At 41.2% G+C, this 17,024-nt stretch overlaps 1 protein-coding gene across 4 annotated transcripts in view; it reads left to right on the forward strand.

Moving 5' to 3' along the window:
- The first annotated feature begins 211 nt into the window (after positions 1-211).
- LOC135323024 (uncharacterized) overlaps positions 212-17,024 on the forward strand; it is an 89,559-nt gene continuing 72,746 nt past the window's right edge. For 2 of the 4 annotated variants that reach the window (XM_064494273.1, XM_064494274.1), the window contains exons 1-6: positions 212-688; positions 1,246-1,385; positions 2,581-2,896; positions 3,174-3,398; positions 4,015-9,676; positions 10,075-10,198. The gene's annotated coding sequence lies outside the window, so the exon portion shown is untranslated. The remainder of the gene's footprint in view (positions 689-1,245; positions 1,386-2,580; positions 2,897-3,173; positions 3,399-4,014; positions 9,677-10,074; positions 10,199-17,024) is intronic. The other 2 variants (XM_064494275.1, XR_010384102.1) reach the window with 2 other exon arrangements.

Genomic DNA, 17,024 nt, shown 5'->3' on the forward strand with positions numbered 1-17,024 from the left:
GAGGAATTTCCTCTTCTATTGAGTTAGTATCAGAGTTAAAGGAACTGTGATTTCTAGGCCTTTGCTCTCCATGTGTTTGCAGTTGGCTGTCAATCGCGATTTTCCCTTTCCTGAGTTTTCATTGTTCAATTAGAATTTTTGAAAATAACTATTAATATGTTGCACCGGTCTCCGTAGAAACTTGATGTATTTGTGCTTTTCAGTTTTCAATTTATGAAAAATGTAAATACACACTTGTTTTTAAGTAGTCTTTTTTCACTAGATATTTGGTTACCTCTTTATACTTAAAATATTTTTATCCCAATGAATGAATCCTTGTGCATGTTTTAAAAGATACCTTACTTTTAATTTTTCTTATTGTAACAGTTATATTCATTGTAGAGAATTTAGGAAATACGGATAAACATATTAATAACTTAAAATGGCCTCTAATCTCACCTAGACATACAGTTAAAGGTTTGAAATTGAGAATTACAAGTCCTCTCACATTGTTCTTCTTTTTCAAGTACGTTTTGGTTACTGAGACCCTCGAATTCCCATATGAATTGTAGCAGCAGCTAGTCAGTTTCTGCAGAGGAGACCGCAGGGATTGTGATCGAGACCACGTTGAATATACGGATCGTTCTGGGGAGCACTGCCATTCCAAGAGCGCTGTCTTCTGATCCAGCAATGTGCGTGGTTTGTCCAGGTATTTAGGTTTTGTTTAATTTTTTTTTTTAACAATGCTTTGAGTTTAAAGAGTTATTTTACTTTTTTTTTTTTTTTTGCATTTATACTGAGGACAAGTGTGCCAGGTACCGGGATCAGAAGTGTATTTGAGCCCCGCCACTTGCTGCCACCATGGTCGCTGCGCTCTTGCTTCACCCGCTCTACAATCTTGCACAGAATAGGACCTCAGTAACTCTCTCTCTCGAATGATTATATGCTTGTTGGATGATGCTTGAGGGTCCGTGTGATGATTTTTTTCCCCCAGCCTTTCCCCACTTCTTTACTATGCCCTTTCTCTACCTTTCCTCCAGCCTGGGTTTCAGTTTACCTGTGGCATTGATTTTTCTTGTCTGTAGACACTTCCTTTCACTGGTTCACGATAATTTTACATGTGGGCTGTGGAAACTTGCTAGATGTCAAGAAAGAGCAAATCCATTGCATGCTAGTATTTTTAGAGTGCATTATTGTTTTATCGATTGAAATTAAATCAGGGTGACCCCCTGAGCCCTCCCGTGAGCTGTTTTTGCCTTCCTACAGGTGATAATGCTCTGGCTGCTGAATGTGCCCTTTCCCCAGACTTGGTTTTGGAGTTAAGTCACCATCAGTGGAGCCCTCTCTTTAAAAGATGAAGAAAACATTTGCTCCTTCTCCCTGGTTGGGGACTTGGATGAGATGAGGTAACAGATATAGAATGGAGCCCCACCTCATTCTAACACCCGCTCATTCCGTTCCTTTCTCCACGGAAAAAGAGTACAATTCAACACTATAAAGATTGATTGTGAGCAAATGAGATAGACAGGACAACCGATCATTTATTAAATATAATTTCATGCCAGAAACAAATGTATTATACACACAAAAAGCACACAAAGCACGGTAGTACCGTGATTACAAACGTGGGTCCGAGTTCGAGTCCTGCTCTGGAGTGACCAGTCCTGTGAGATGGAGAACTGGTAGGTCGGCTTAGCCTCTCCCGGGCTTGTTTTCTGTCCTGCAGAGATGGGGCTCGCTAGGCGTCCCTCCCCCATAGAGATGCTGTAGGGTGCAAATGATGCGCATGGGCAGCCCGAGCACAGCTGCTCGTTCCTCGTAAGTGCAGGAGAGCATAGCTTTTGTGGTGAAGGCTTTATAACAGCCCCGTGTAGAATCTCAGGGCTCCGAAGGTATGCCTTGTGGTTTGGAGATGGGATTCTCATTTCTGTAAATACCCAAGGATTGTGTAATTGGGCCTTGCTGATTTGAATCTATTCTTTAGAAATTACATATTGTAGATATATTTTTCAAGCATGCATGCTTTTTTCTTTTATCATTTATATTTCTACCCTCTCTCTTGGTGGAACTTTTCATGGAATCCAGGAAACAGCCCGAAGCCACCTGCCTCTTCACACGTTTCCGTGGCGGTTTTCTTCCCTGACTAGAAGAGGGTTCTGCATAGGGAATTTTCTTTGTTCCCCTTTTCTTGGAGTCTCTCTGTCTGTCTGCCCACCTCTCACCTGTCCAACTGTCCATTTCTCTACCCACTCATTCTTCTGACTTGTTCCAAAAAGCATTTCAGGCAGCTTACAGAAGAACAGATACCAAATAAACAGGTGAGAAAATGGGGCCAAGTTCAGACAGTGAGGCTAGGAGGCGAGCCTGTGTGAGGGTGGCAGGCATGAGAGACACGTGTCTGCCCTGTGACTTATAAGATCGACAGCAAGAGTGTGCCTGAGGCTCCCAGCAGACACAGGTTAACAGGGTTTGTGGGAGATGCTCACTGGCTGTGAAATAAATAAGTGGCTGAGGAGAAGCCCAGCCTTTCCAGCTACTAAGGCTTAGGAGAATATTTTGAGTGTCTTCAACATCAGAGTATTTCATCTTTTCTTTTGTCAGAGTTCTACATATAGATGGTTACATTCTGTACCTGGAAATTTCTACAAAATTTCTTCCCACGTGAGTCCCATGACTCGGGAATGGGGTGGTTCTGCTCATTGACTTGGGTTGGCCAGAAACCGAAAATGACAGCTTCAAAGGAGCCTGGGATTTGTCAGTTATGTTTTGTCAGTACTGTAGAGTTCAAAAAATGCTTTCACAGTATCTCTCCATCTGAGGCGGCAGCGTGCTCTCTTACCAGCATCAGGAGCTCAGGGCCACGGGATGGTGGGGGCTGACTGCATTGCCGTCAAGACAGCTGAGCTAGTCACTGCAGGTGTGGTTCTTTTACGTAAGGCCTTTCATGTTCTTTACTTGAATGTTTCAACAGGGAGTTAATTAACTGAGTCAATTAACATTTAACAAATATGACGCTTTGTTGAAAAGACAGTTATAGACAGAATATAAGCTCTGAAGCCTTTAAACATGGTTTCATTACTGAAATTTCAGTAGGGGAGATACAGTTTATCTTATTTATGCCTGTCTTTTAAAGTAACAAAGAAACAAGACAGAAAAGGCAGAGGATTGTTTCTGTTCTTCCTTTCTGCTTGCAGGTGCCCTCACCTCCAGTAGCATCCATCCAGACACCGGAACTGACACTGGCCGTGCTCAGAACTGCCTCAGCCCTGAAGACACAACTGACAAATAGAAGAGGACCACGCCCTGTTATAGCAGGTGCTCGCACTTTGTGGATCCTTATGTAACTGAGCGGTGTTAATCAGGATTGCCCGTTCTACATTGTGTGGCGCTGCTGCGGTGTCTCCTAGTTACTTGTTTCTGTAAGTATTCATGTATTATTCCCCACTGCGTGGTACTACACGTCTAAAAATGCTTTTTTCAGATGAAAAATAATGTGCATTTAATATAATCTGTCTGAAAAAAGGGGCAAAAGATTCTATCCTGGTCCCACTACTCAGAGATAATAATTAACAATTTAACATTTATTTTCTGTTCTTTTCGTTAGTGTGTATCTTCTCTGTCATAAAAACGAGTGAGCACTCTGTCCCTGTTTACTGTTCGGAGACCTCCATTTTCCATTCGGCTTATTACATGTTTTTCTACAATATTCTATCTCCCCTGGCATGATTTTTAAAGACCAGTGTAGCATTCTGTCTTATGGAGGCATGGTCCATTTTACTTCGGACTTAAATAAACTTTTAAATTCCAAGTATACTTAACTGAAATACTGAAAAGAGAACTTTGGTGGTACAGGAAGGCCCCTAACTCCCTTCCCATTATTTCCTGAGAGTAAAAGCTGTTGAAAATTTGGTATATATATTTCATGACCTTTAGGCCTATGAGATACATATATATACACATATGAGAAATCAATGTATAGGTGTGTGTATATATGCTTTATTTAAAAATGAGACCATACTATATGTTTTTCTGCAGCTCGATTTATTCACTCAGGGGTATATCATGGACGTTCTCCCACTCCAGACTCACCCGGCCCTTTCAGATAGATTGGAAGGGTCTCCTGATGTGCGGGTGTCGTCTCTTGTCCACGGACACATTTGGTGGGAGAGTGCTGTGGACAAGGCCCTGGACCACGGCGAAACGCCGGCTCCCTCAGTACCCGCAGCTCGCCTTGATTTACCGCATCATTGTCTTGATGGTGGACAGTTAAGTTTTCTCCATTTTCCACTGCCAGAAAGAATGTTTGAGTTGCATCCTTCTTGTACAGACATTCCTGTGATCTTGTATGTGTATTTCTTTAGTTAAGGCTTCTGGAAATTTAGTCCCTGGATGTGACATTTACATTCACCACAGACTCCTTTCAAGTGACTAGAAATTCCTTCTCCATTGGGGAATGAAAAAATGCACAATTACTTATGTAACCAATTCTCTATCGCTGGATATGATTTCACTTCAGTTTTTCTTCCCACCTTTGTAAACAGTGCTGTGTAAATGCCCTGATGGGTACATCTTTTTGTACTGATTTTTTTTCCTAAAGGAAACGATTCCTAGAAGTGGAGTTGAGTCAGTGTGTATGTACGTTTTTCAGAGCTTACAAATCCATTGATATGTCATCCTCTGAAAAAGTCGCTCATGATTTGTTCTCCCACAGATGGACACTAGCTAGTATATCTTAAAAATATTTGCCAATATGATAAGCAAAAGTGCTTTTTCATTGTTTTTGTTTGCATTTGATGACCAGTGAAGTTTTGAGCATTTTTCACTCATTAGCCATTTGACTTTTTTAAAATGAATGATTCCTTTTGTCCTTTGCCCACATTTAAGTGAGGGAGCTTCTAGTTGCTTTGTGACAGCTTTTTGTATGTTATGAAAATTAACTTCGTGAATTCATCAACATGTATCACAGAGCTTTTTCTTGTCATTTCTTTCCTTTCATGTTGTTCAGGAATTTTTTTGATTTTTGTTGTGGCTCAAACTATTCTTAGGATAGTAAATGTCTTCCTTATGGGTTTTATCTTTGACATTATTCTTAGAAATACTCTCTTATAATGGAATAAATCTCTTCTGTAGGTTTATTTAATCTCTAAGATGGAGATTATAATAGTACATGTTATAGTGAGGAGAAGTTGAGTTAATAAGAGCAAAGAGTTGTATTTGCTGTTACTAGTACTTTTTAATATTTACATCGCTATCTGCAATTTATCTTGTGGTCATTATGACAGGAATGGAATTTATTCTTTCCAGGTGATTCTCTGTCCCAGGACAATTATCGAATTCATAATTTTCTCTTTGATTTGAAATCCCACCTGCACAAAATACTTACATACACTAGAGTCTTTTTTGAGCTCATGGTTCCCTTCTGTCAATCTCCTTTCCTTACTCCAGCACCATATCTTACATGTTGTAAAAATTTATTTAATAACTGGCAGTCTGATTTTTTTTGATTCTTTTCTTCCATCCCAAATTTTCTTGTCAAGTATTATGACTTTATTATTCCTGAAGAATTCCAAAATATTTTGTTCAAGTTAAAAAAAATCAGATTGGAATTTTCATGGGATTTTTTAGTAAGTTTTGAATTATTCTTAGGAGAACATACATCTTAACAAAACTGCTTTTCTCCATGCAATATGTTTATGTCTCTACATTCATACCTCTTACTTTAACCCTCAGTACAGTCCTGAAGTTTCTCCATTTAGAATATGGGCATTATTTTTGAATTTATTCCAGATTATTGTTTATGTTTTTGTTAATTTTTTAAGTGAGAATTTTTTGCTATTATATTTTTAAATGCTTAAAACTGACATTTAGAAAGGAAGATTCGGTTTGTCAATACTCACTTTGTAACTTGTCATTTAAAATTGTAAGTATTAAGTACTTGTTCCAGAATCCTTTCTTTTCTGTTTTTTAAAATTTGTTTCCAAGATTCTCAAAATGTTCATAGCTAAGTAGTATAGGTGGGGACACAGATGGAGAGAGGAAGTGTGGCTCACGAACAAACTGTGAGCACTTTCATGGGTGCCTTTAGGCTGGAGAAGCCACAGAAGAGCCCAGGTTAGACCAAGGGTGGCTTTGTATGCACTTGAAAGCCAGCTTTCCTGCCTGTATGGTGAAGCCTGGTGGGCGTGGCAGGTAGATGATCAAGGTCTGATCAAGGTCATTGGCTGCACAGAGCGCTGTGTCTGTGAGAACTGGAGACCATTACCATGGGAAATGCTTGGTGCCAGGAACACTGCAGGGGAGCTGGGGGCCTGTGTGTTAAGGATTTTCCAGCCCTGGGAGTGGGAAGATGAGACTCTGCATTCAGATCTGAGTTTGAATTCATCCTCTCTTGTTTACTGGTCCTCTGACTTTTGTCAAGTTATCTACCCGCTTTGAACTCCTGTTTTCTTGTCTCTCAAAACAGGAGAATTACAGCCTGCTGCTAGAGTGTTTGCTCAGGGTAAATGATTTGTGTCTATAAGATGCCACGTACAGTCACAATCTCAGTGAGAAATGGGCTGTCGCCTCTTCGTCTGCAACTCAGTGCTCGATAAGACATCGGGGGAAAGCCAGTCCCTAATTTGTATGTGATGCAATGAGGAACAAAATTAACGTCTTGCCTTTCCCTAGCAGTATTCTTACTTCTTTGCTTCATTTACCTCTTTCCTCCTTTACTCTCCCTTTTCACCTCCTCCACCAAAAGAGACTGAGTCTGTCTCAGAACACTACATTCAAATTACTTTAAATGTTGGCTCATCCCCATGAAATTACAGTGAAATTAAAAATAATCTGTACACGTCCCAGATATGATTATATTTGATTTACACACACACACACACACACACACACACACACACACACACACACACAAAATCAGGCTACCTCCCATTTGCTGAGGGAGAAGGACCACTTTTTCTGAGTTTTCATTCCCTGAGCGTGAGAGCAATGTCTCTTAAGCAGAAATTCGCCTGGCTTCTTGCATGGTTTTTTAAATTGGATTTCTGCTTTTTGTCCACAGAAATAGACTCCTATTAGAAGAGGGGAAGTGGAGACATAGATATTCTGCTGAGATATTGGTGTCATCGTATTTGAGTTGGAAAGAACTTACGACAGCATAGAGTCGTACCTTTTTATGGGTGAGAATCCATGATAGTGTAACTTGGACAAGAACCCGGGTCTTCTGTCTTCATGTCCACGCGGATGAAGAGGCAACTGGGTGGGGGATGGCAGGGACCCTTGCTTGAGTTCCGGGGTCTTGCTAGTTTCCATTGTTCAGCTGCCTTTAGTTTATGTCCATGTGGCCTCTCATGGGAAGGTCACTCTATCCTGATAGATTGAGTTTCTAATCAGCAAAAAGGTCTGGACCCACTCATGTTTCCCAGAGATTTTCTGCTGTCCTGCTGACACTTTATATACATGAGACCTAAGAAACTGCTGGATATAAAATCCTTATTGTTATCATTTGCCCTCGAGTTCCACAGGAATGGGGTGCTGTCTCAGGCTGTCTAAGGCCAGCTCTGAACAAAGATAGTTTGATAGGCTGTGCAGCTGGACACTCCCCAGTCGAATGGGATTTCCACCTTAGTTTTTAGAATCAGGCAGATTAGTTCAAATCTTGCGTTTAGCAGTTATTAGCTTTGTGACCTTGAGGAAGAAACTTTACGTTTTTGGGGACAAATTTTCTTTATCTGTAAATAAGTTCAGTATTTATTTTAGGGTTTTTGTTTTAGAATTGAATGAGCTAATTCCCTCATTTATTCCTAAAATACTGATCACATGGTTCTATGCTGGTGACTTAGTGGTTGATTACTAAGGGACTCAGTAGTGAGAATGTGGGTGAGGCTCCCTGGATAATAGAGCTTATATTCCATGATATGCTTGTAAAAGACTGGATTGCAGTGGATTTTTAGTAAATGTCCATTCCTTTCCTAATCCCCATTGATTGTGTATATAGCTTTATACTAATATATGAACAATTTTTTATTGCAATTTAAGTCTTTTTGTAGTAAAGTATGTAGCTATAACAAAAATACGTGAAATAAAATGATTTGACTTTTATTTTCTTTTCAATAAGCAAAACAAAATAAAATAGAATAGAAAAGAAAAAGTTTTGAAGGAGTAGAAATAATTATATTTCCGTGGAATCGAATCTCTATGTTAGGTTTTTCCATTGTGTTCTTAAACAGCATATAAAATTGACAGGTTTTGACTTCAGTGTTGATAGCTGGGTGAGCATAGTTTCATTTTGTGGTTGTCTTTGATGAATTATTTGCACTAGATCATAAATAATGTGCATGTTACATATTGGAAACGAGGAAAGAGTGGAGACATACTACCTCCAATGCAGTCATTTTGTTACCGAGTCCAAACTCATTCTGCTCACCAAATGACAGGCCAATAAACTGGGAGATGAGGTGTTGGAGCAAGGAATAGTGACTTTATTTGCAAAGCTGGCAGACCCAAAAGATGGCAGACTGATGTCCTGGAGAACCATTTTCCCCAAGTCAGAATTGTGTCTCCTTTTATACTAAAAAGGGGTGGGGCTGCAGTTGGTTGTTGGAAACTTCTTGTTGTATGAATTGCTTGTCCTTTGAATCCGCTGTTCTTGCAGCTGTCCATGTGGATCAAATCATGTTGCCCCTGTAAAACCTCCAAAAATAAAACAAAGTTATTCTCTATTTTGCAACTTGCCATCTCTACATAAGTGCAGATTAGTTAGCATCCTTCAAGATCACGGCCAGGAGTAGAGGCTGTCCTAGATATTTCAGTCTAAAGGCAACTTTCTTTTACAAATGTTGCAGAGATAGCAAGTCTGAGCCTAGAAAACAGGGCACAGGGTTAAAGCCAAAGGAACAGACCTAACATGGGGTCAAAATTGTTCTTTTCTATTACAATTCCCTTTTCCACTTCATAGATAATTTTAGTAAGAAACATGAGCAATTTTGTATTTTTGCTTCTTAATAACCGATAAGTGGGCCAACTATATTTTTGTGAGTAGGGATGCTGTGCGGGCATAGGGGGTCACAGCAAACTCTTGTTGGGGGTGGCCGACCCTGGAAGATGTCTGATGCCCCGTGAGTGTTGGTGAGGGTCCCCCTAGCCAGCGGCTCTCTTCAGGAGCCAGCATATGGGCATTGATATCTGGAGACCTCATTTTCGGCTGCAGGAAATTTTTTAGATACTGCGATTGATAAATCACTCCAGCTGGGGATAATTAGGGAAAAAAGGAAAAGGAAAAGGGTTTGGAGTAGAGTAGAAGAGAAGGACATCAGATCACGGAGCCTGAGTGCTTGGCAGCTTGGCTTCGGTGGAGAGGGGAGCAGACTTGGGGAGGGGCCTGGCCCCGGAACCAGCTCCTGCACCTGTCCCCGTGCCCTAGCCACATAGCTTTTAATTGGGCCACCTCTCTGGGCTGGATGTCACCCTGGGCAGAAACTTGAGAATCGAAGGTAAGGGGTGGGCAGCACTCACCTAGGGGGTCACTGTGGATTTCGGTCAAGTCCACAGTGCCTTTTCTGGTCATGTGTCTTCACTTGTCCTTTATCTCAGGATCTGAGGAGGAGGAGAAAGGAACTCAGGTAGAGATCCAGGAAGATATCAGACTGTGTTAAGAGAGGACAGACACAGTGACACGGGGAGCGAGGACACTTGCAGCAAGGTAGAATGACTTCACAACTATTGCTTCAGAGTTGCAGGTGTGAGAAAGCCTAAGCCTGTCTCAGAGTGCAGGGGACAAGTGGAAAGGAATGGCAAAATTTCCACTGAAAATTGAAATTTTGTTAAATAGCCTGCTACTGTTGCTTGTATCACTTGAATAAATGCAGGCATATTTCTGTGGGCATTTATACGTTCACTCAACCCCACCAGCCCCTCTTGCCCCCATCGGGGATGGGATTTCTCAAGCACAGTGCCCCTCCTGCTTGGGTGGGCCACGCTGCGTGTCTGTCCTCGCCTGGGGCCGGGCTGCTGCAGGGCACTGAGTCCCCGAGGCGCGGCCTGGGAGACACGACAGGAATATCTCTGCTCTCGACTGAGGGCCTCCTTTTCCCCCTGCAGTGTAAGAATGCCGGTGACTGAGTTAGAAGCATGCTCCCAAGCTGTCGGTGTCCTTGCCAATCAGAAGCGGACACTGGAAGCTTCCAAATTTTTCCAGAATGCGTTCTACATTCACCTTCGGCAGGTGAGTGTATGTATTTACACAAGTGGAGGAATTACTGCCGTTTTCCTGGAACTCACTCACCACTAGTCCATCTGATTTTACTGTGCTAGGATTCAGTATGGCCTGCTAAAATATCTGGAGTCAGATCTTGAAACACTGATGAAGAGGATCATTTATTTTATTTCTATATATGATAGCCTTTTACTTTCAAAATTCAGAATTTTTGGTTCTTTCAGGAATTTTTGGGGGGTTGGCGAAACAACTTTGCTCTTACCATCTTTGAGACCTGTTGCTTTGTGCCTCTCACCTGTCTTCTGTCACTTGTGAGGCGATTCCATTTGTGACCCTGTCCGTGTTGTTCATGTTATAAAACATATAGTCTGTTAAAGTACAGTCCCTTTTACTCCGAAGACATTCCACAAATACTACTAAAACCTGGGTGTGGTTTTAAGAAGACAGAATCATTAGAACATGTACTTGCAGGTTGCTAGTGCAAAATCCCCAAATCAATAGTCTAGCTCAACATCTAAAATCTTTCTAATCTACCTTGGATTTGTATGGATAAGTGAAGCAGTTTGCTAAGAACTCAAGACCAGGGTTAGAATACAGGCTGGTGTAGCTCAGCAGGTTCTCCTGAGCCAGCGCAGTGCCAGAGGGTGGGGCTGAGGGGGAGAGGGCTGGGCCTTGGGGAAAGGGGAGGGCCAAGAATGAGGGGGGTCCTGCCGTTCCTGAGCTCAAAGTTTCATGGCAAACACCTTCACCAGGTGAAAAACTTGGAGTTTCTTCTAAGAACAGTAGGTTTGAAAAGAGTCATAAAAGCACGGGAGTGACAATATCCCATTTGTGTCTAGTATGGGAGAGCGGCTGTGGGGCCACTTGGGAGACTCGTGAGTCCAGGTGTGCAGTGTTGGTGGCTTCCACCTGAGCGGTGGGACAGTCAGTGGACAGTCACTGGGAAAAAACGAACAGACTTCAGGCATGTTTAGATGGTAAAAAGGAAAGGATGAATGATGTCTGTGAAGGTAGGATGGAGTTAGGCCCAGGTTTCTGGGTGGATTAATGAGGTAAGTGATGGTCCTGCTGTGCTCTGAGGAGGGAAAGCTGCAGAGGGAGCTCTGGGGGAAAACTGATGAGTTCAGCTGTGTGTAAAGTGAAAGGCTGTTTGATGTGTGGTCTGGGAGCTCAGGTGAGAGCCAGTAGCGAGTAGCGGGAGGGGAGAGAGACTGTCAAATCATTTTGTGAGCATACAAATAATCATGATTAATGATACACTTACGCCTCTACATTCTGGATTTAAAACTCATTAACATTTTGCTATATTGACTGCAGAGGTTCCTAATTTTTTTTTAACAGAAATAAAATAAATAGAAACAAAATAGTGGAGTTAATGAATATCATAGAGTTGATGTGTGTCCTTGTATGTATTTTGATACCTCATCTGTTTACAACCATAATCTATGAAAAGTTAACTAGTTTAGCATAAGTGTTAAACAGAGGGACGTGACACACAGTGTTGGGGCTTGAAGCTGATCTTCTCAGGCAAATTATGTCGCCTCTCTGTGCCTTAGTTCCATCTTCTGTGACTGCCCCCGGGTCACTCATCACAGCTGATTTCCTAGACTAGATGTTGGGAGGGAGGCTGCTGAAGGGAGTAAGAAGTGGCAACTGCTAGGGACACTGAAGGGAGACACAAAAAGTGATTAAAGCCGATAAACTCAGTACAAACAAATACTCTCAAAAGAGAAAGGATCCCGCAGTGTTTTGAGCCACTTAGCGTATGGGAAACAAAACCACGTGGACCCAAAGCTCTTGAGCATGTGAATATTGTAGGTGGGAATGTGTCATCAGAAAAGGGTTGAGAAAAGGCCTTTTGGTTTCCCTTGACTTGTCCAATAAGGATGGTGAGCAGAAGAGAAAACCCCCTGCTTCACAGTGGAAGCTGCTGTTTTGTGCAAAACTGACCAAAGGTTGGAGACCAGTCATCAGCGGTGCTGGCAAATGAAGAGACTTCGGGATTGGGTGGGGCACTTGCTGTGACTTCCAGGTGACCTGCTGGCTGGGGGCTGTATGGCGGGCAGTAGGTTTGCAGGGTGACCCGGGCATAAACCCTGGCTCTGAGGCTGCTGGTCTGACTAGCAAATCTGGGCACCAGCAGTCCTAATGGGGCAGCTCGGGATGTGGCCTGGGACACCTGCCATGCTGAGGGCGAAAAGAGGGCTTCCCTGTGGGGGTGTCCCTGTGGAGAGTGGAAACATCCTCCTGCAGGGGAGGAAGAGCCTCTGAGCAGGGTGCTGGATGCACAGGCAAGACCACCCTGAGCATGGAGGGTTTGGGGAGCTGGAAGTCACACAGTGTCCCGAGCAGCCTTGTTTCTGAGAAACTAGAGGGTGAAGAGTCTGAAAATGCAGGCTAGTGTCAGACCCTGTGGTGGGTTATGAGTGACAGTAAAGGACTGGTCCGGCAGGCACGAGAGAACCCTGTGGGCGTCCCAGCAGGGGCGTCACACCGGAGGTTGTGGCTGGGTTACAGACTTTGCCACTTATTAGCTGTGTGACTTTGAGCAAGATCACCCCACCTCTCTCTATATATCTTCATCTGTAAAATGACACAGTGACAAGCTCGTGTCATCAGAAGGCTTAGTTTAGCTCTGATCCTCTTTGTCCAGGCTTGTCAGTGCTTCCCTGCAAGGTTCTGCATTGGCTGCTCTTACCCTCAGATGGGAGGGCGTAGAGGGACATTGTAGCACACGAAGGTAGGAAGGGGTTGCTTTAAAAAGAGACATGTAGACGCCTGCAGCTGCAGGCTTGCAGGCAGTTTGATTGATGGTCCTGGAGAGGACTTTGGAGGCCTTAGCATCGTTTTAAGACTTGTTTTCCCCTGGGGGCAGCATTTGCCTTTGCAGATTAATGTTGAAGATTTGGGCTTCTTGCAAAGCTGTCTTCAGAGATGGTTATATACGTAACATATCGTATAAAATAAAACGCTTTTATTTAATGTGTGGGACTTTGCAGCTGTTGGGAATAGCTCTGTTGGCCTGGTCTCCACGGAGGACACTAGGCGTCAGCAGAGCGTGCGGGGGGCAGGCAGCTAGCCATGCTGCTGCGGGGTGTTCTCCCCAGCACGGCACTCTGCTGAGTTGACTCTACTCTGAGTTTGGTTGCCAGATGAGCAGACAGCAAATTAATGAGTTCTGGTGGGATTGTATAATGACAGGAAGAAAGAGGGTCCCATAGTTTTTCTGGACTAGAACATGCTTTTGGTTCCTGATCCAGTGTGTTCCATTACAGAATTGATGAGTTGTGTCTATTCTGGAACTTGTCGACTGAAAGAAATGTGTAGCCTGAAAGTTTAGAGTTATGCTTTATTTGGCGGGAGGACTCGAGGCGGGATGACAGCCTTCAAATCTGTCTGAGGGACTGCTCCCAAGAAGTAGGGGAGGAGCTAGGATTATATAGGAACTTTACAACAAAGACCAGGGAGTTGGAAGAATAAAAGATTGCTTGTTATCTAAAGAAATCCAGGCATCTCAAGTTCAAGAATTTAGTGATTTTCTTTGTATGGGAGGAAGTAAACATTTTGGCTCATTGAATTCATTCCTTTTACAAGCACCTAGTTATCTAGGGCCAGTATTCTGTCCTTTCTTTCTCTGAGTCCCCTCGGAGGGCACCATTCTGAGTGGCTGCCTAGGCTGGGCTATAGGCCTGTCCTCCCTGGGAGATGGTGGCAGCTGCTGATGACTTGGTTTCAGCATTCTTTGTTTAGTGACATGGTTGCTGTATTTTCATTCACATTGTAGTATTTTCATTCACAGTGCTCCCCCTTGGTCCTAAATTCGACCAATAATTTGAGAGACATTTCATGACCAATTTTGTCCCAGGGTGCTATGAAGTTTCATTCCTAGTTCAGGTTGAAGAAACTTCTGACCTGCCATTCAAGGTGTTAGGTGTTTTTATCAGGCCCTGTTGATACTAAAAGTTCTCTGGATGGCCTGTCTTACTAGTCTGTTATGATCCAGGAAATGTTTACCCTTCGTTGCTCATTCCCATACCTAGAATCACACTGCTATAATTATTTTATGCAGGGTTATAAATTTTATGTATTTCTTCAATATGATTTGCCATCATCAATCTTGTTGTAGGCCTAGCTACACTTTGGAAATGTAAGAGAAAACAATCTTATAAAATAGACAGGATATAAGTAATAGAGCTAGTAACGTTAATAAAGTCACGATTAAGAATTTAATAGTCAAGAAGTTATATTTTTGGGTTAAAATTTTTCTTGTGTTTCTGACTGAGTTTGAGTGATCTTACGAGAAAGTTCGTATTTATGGTCAGGCTTCGAGCAGGTATTAATTGGCCAGGTGAGGTCTCCCACCTTGTAAGATCAACAGTGGCCTAAACAGAACTATAATTTCCTTTTTAGAATAACGTTTCTGAGGGCTATCTAGTTAGAGCCTTGGAGTAGGGAAACCCACCAAGGTAACACAGAAGTACTAGACATAGGTAATTTACCATAAACTTAACAATTGGAGTAGTTCATAATCAAAGGTAGGAGAAATTATCAAAGTAATTGGTATACAGGCCTGGTCTGGTGTCTTGGGTCAGCTGTCTAACTCATGTCGTCGTCTTCTCATCCTGGCCTGGTAGCTTTTTCTCCATTTGGGCCTTGTTTTAAGGTGAGCAGTGCTCTATAGGCCAGTGCACTGCAGGGGCTCTTTCTGATTGGAAATGAATCTGAAAGTCAGTTTCCTTCAGCTTTGCTGTGTATGGTCTAGTTAAGAGTACCTGATAGAGTCCTTCCATTCATGTTGGAGACAGTTTTTTAAGTCATGCCTGTTCCAGTATGTATAATCCCCTGGCCGCATGTCATGGGGCATTGGATCTTTACCCAAGGATATATTACTAAGCTTCAGAAAGAAACATACAGTGTCCTTTTAATAATTCAATTAAACTTTGCAGCAATGTAACATGACAGCAAGGAATGATCTGGGAAGTGTCTTACTAAATATAGACCTCAATTAACAAAACGAGAATTTAATATCTACTAAAATATAATCTTTTTCTCTCTAAAGTTCCCTCATTTTTATCAAATATAGTCAAATCAAGGTGAATTTGTTTACAAGTTAAGTCTGATTATTTGATCATATAGGCTCTTTTAAATTGGCTGTGTTGGAACTTTTAATAAGGACTTTTAAGCTAGAATGTTAATAAGGTTTGCTAAGGCCAGGAAAGCCCCGTCAAGGGCTTGTCATAGATTTCTGCCTAACAGATTTAGGTAAATTCTTTTCTTTTTGAAGTCCTTAAAATACCTTGAGGTTCCTATACCTGTTAGGAGACGATCTTCCTAATTTATCTCATAGAGCCACTGGGGACCTTAAAGATTTTAGTCTCTTGAGAGATCAGATAGAGAGAAAAGATAACTGTTCTAAGTCTGCTTACATAGGTATAATTTATCAAATTGATGTGAATCATAACTAGTTTAAGGAGAAGAGTTTCTTTATGTCTGGTAAACAGGTTAAAAGCCAGTAGTATTTCAGACAAAATCAAAAATTTTAACCATATTCATCAGTTTACTCAGTCCCACGTAACTAATTCTTTTAATCAGAGTTTTCATTAGACCTTTAAAATTTCTTACCCAGTTTATTTCAGTGCTATAGTTTGAAATTTATTAGAAATCAGTAAATCTCCTTGAAGAGAGAGTATTTTGCAAAATCATCAGAAGAAAACAATTACCTGCCTATAAATGACAACAGAATTAACAGCATGGTTAAACAATATTACACTGTAATCTATAAAGAAACCTGGTCACAATAACCAGAATTATGACTGGTAACATTTCAGATATACCAGAATGTTAGGGAGTCCATATAATTTCTAGAATATCTATATTAATAATATTTTCTCATACAATATAACCTAAGAAGATTTACTATTCATTTGACAATACTTCCCATGTTAGTTAACATGCCAAATGAAACTTACTACTTTAAAATCTCTCTTTGAGATGTTTCAGGGACCCTTTGTAGCATCCCATAGTTAACTGGAGACTAAAAGAATTTTAATGAGAAATTGATATTTGGGGAGCTTGTTAAAAGTTTTCAAAACACTTGGTCAGATAAACGTATAGATCACTGTAAAGTAGTACTTACTCATTAACAAGAAAATATTTCAAAGGTAAAGGCACAACAGATCACTTAAGTCGCATAAGAAGCTTTACAATTTGTTACTGAAGGTGGATTAATATTTTAAGAAAATTTTGTCCCCTTAACAGAGAGAAAACCAAATCTAGTCTTGTACCAGCTTACTTCTAAGATTCATTTACTTTGACCAAATTGATTCTAAACTTAGCCAATTCTGACCACGTACAAAACTCTTTCCTCAGGGTTCCTCTTCCACAATCCTTCCCCAGCTTTCTATACTCTTATATGTGTGTCCCTTATTTTTTCTTCCATTCAGAAGTAACCAGATTCAGGACAAAGTCACTATTTTTCATTAACAAAATATAATTCCATTCCTTATATCTTCCTTTACACATTTATCTTACCTTCCTAGGATACTGAGATCTTTCCCTTAATAATAGAGACTATTTCAGAGTGGCACCAAGCATTTATTAATATTTCTAAACACCTTTAGTTTCTCTGTAAGAGGAAGTCATATGTTAAGTAATTCATATTTCAATCTTATTTTATCTGAAAATGGTACAGCTATTAAATAAAATCCTATCACTTAACTTAATTTACCACAACTCTAGAATTTAGATACCAAACATTTAGTGATTATCTTAAGCATACATTTTAAATATATATTTAAAAAAATTTACCCAAAATTCTCTTCTCATTTGCATTTAA

The sequence above is a fragment of the Camelus dromedarius genome, chromosome 15 (assembly GCF_036321535.1).
Source record: "Camelus dromedarius isolate mCamDro1 chromosome 15, mCamDro1.pat, whole genome shotgun sequence".
Taxonomy (NCBI): domain Eukaryota; kingdom Metazoa; phylum Chordata; class Mammalia; order Artiodactyla; family Camelidae; genus Camelus; species Camelus dromedarius.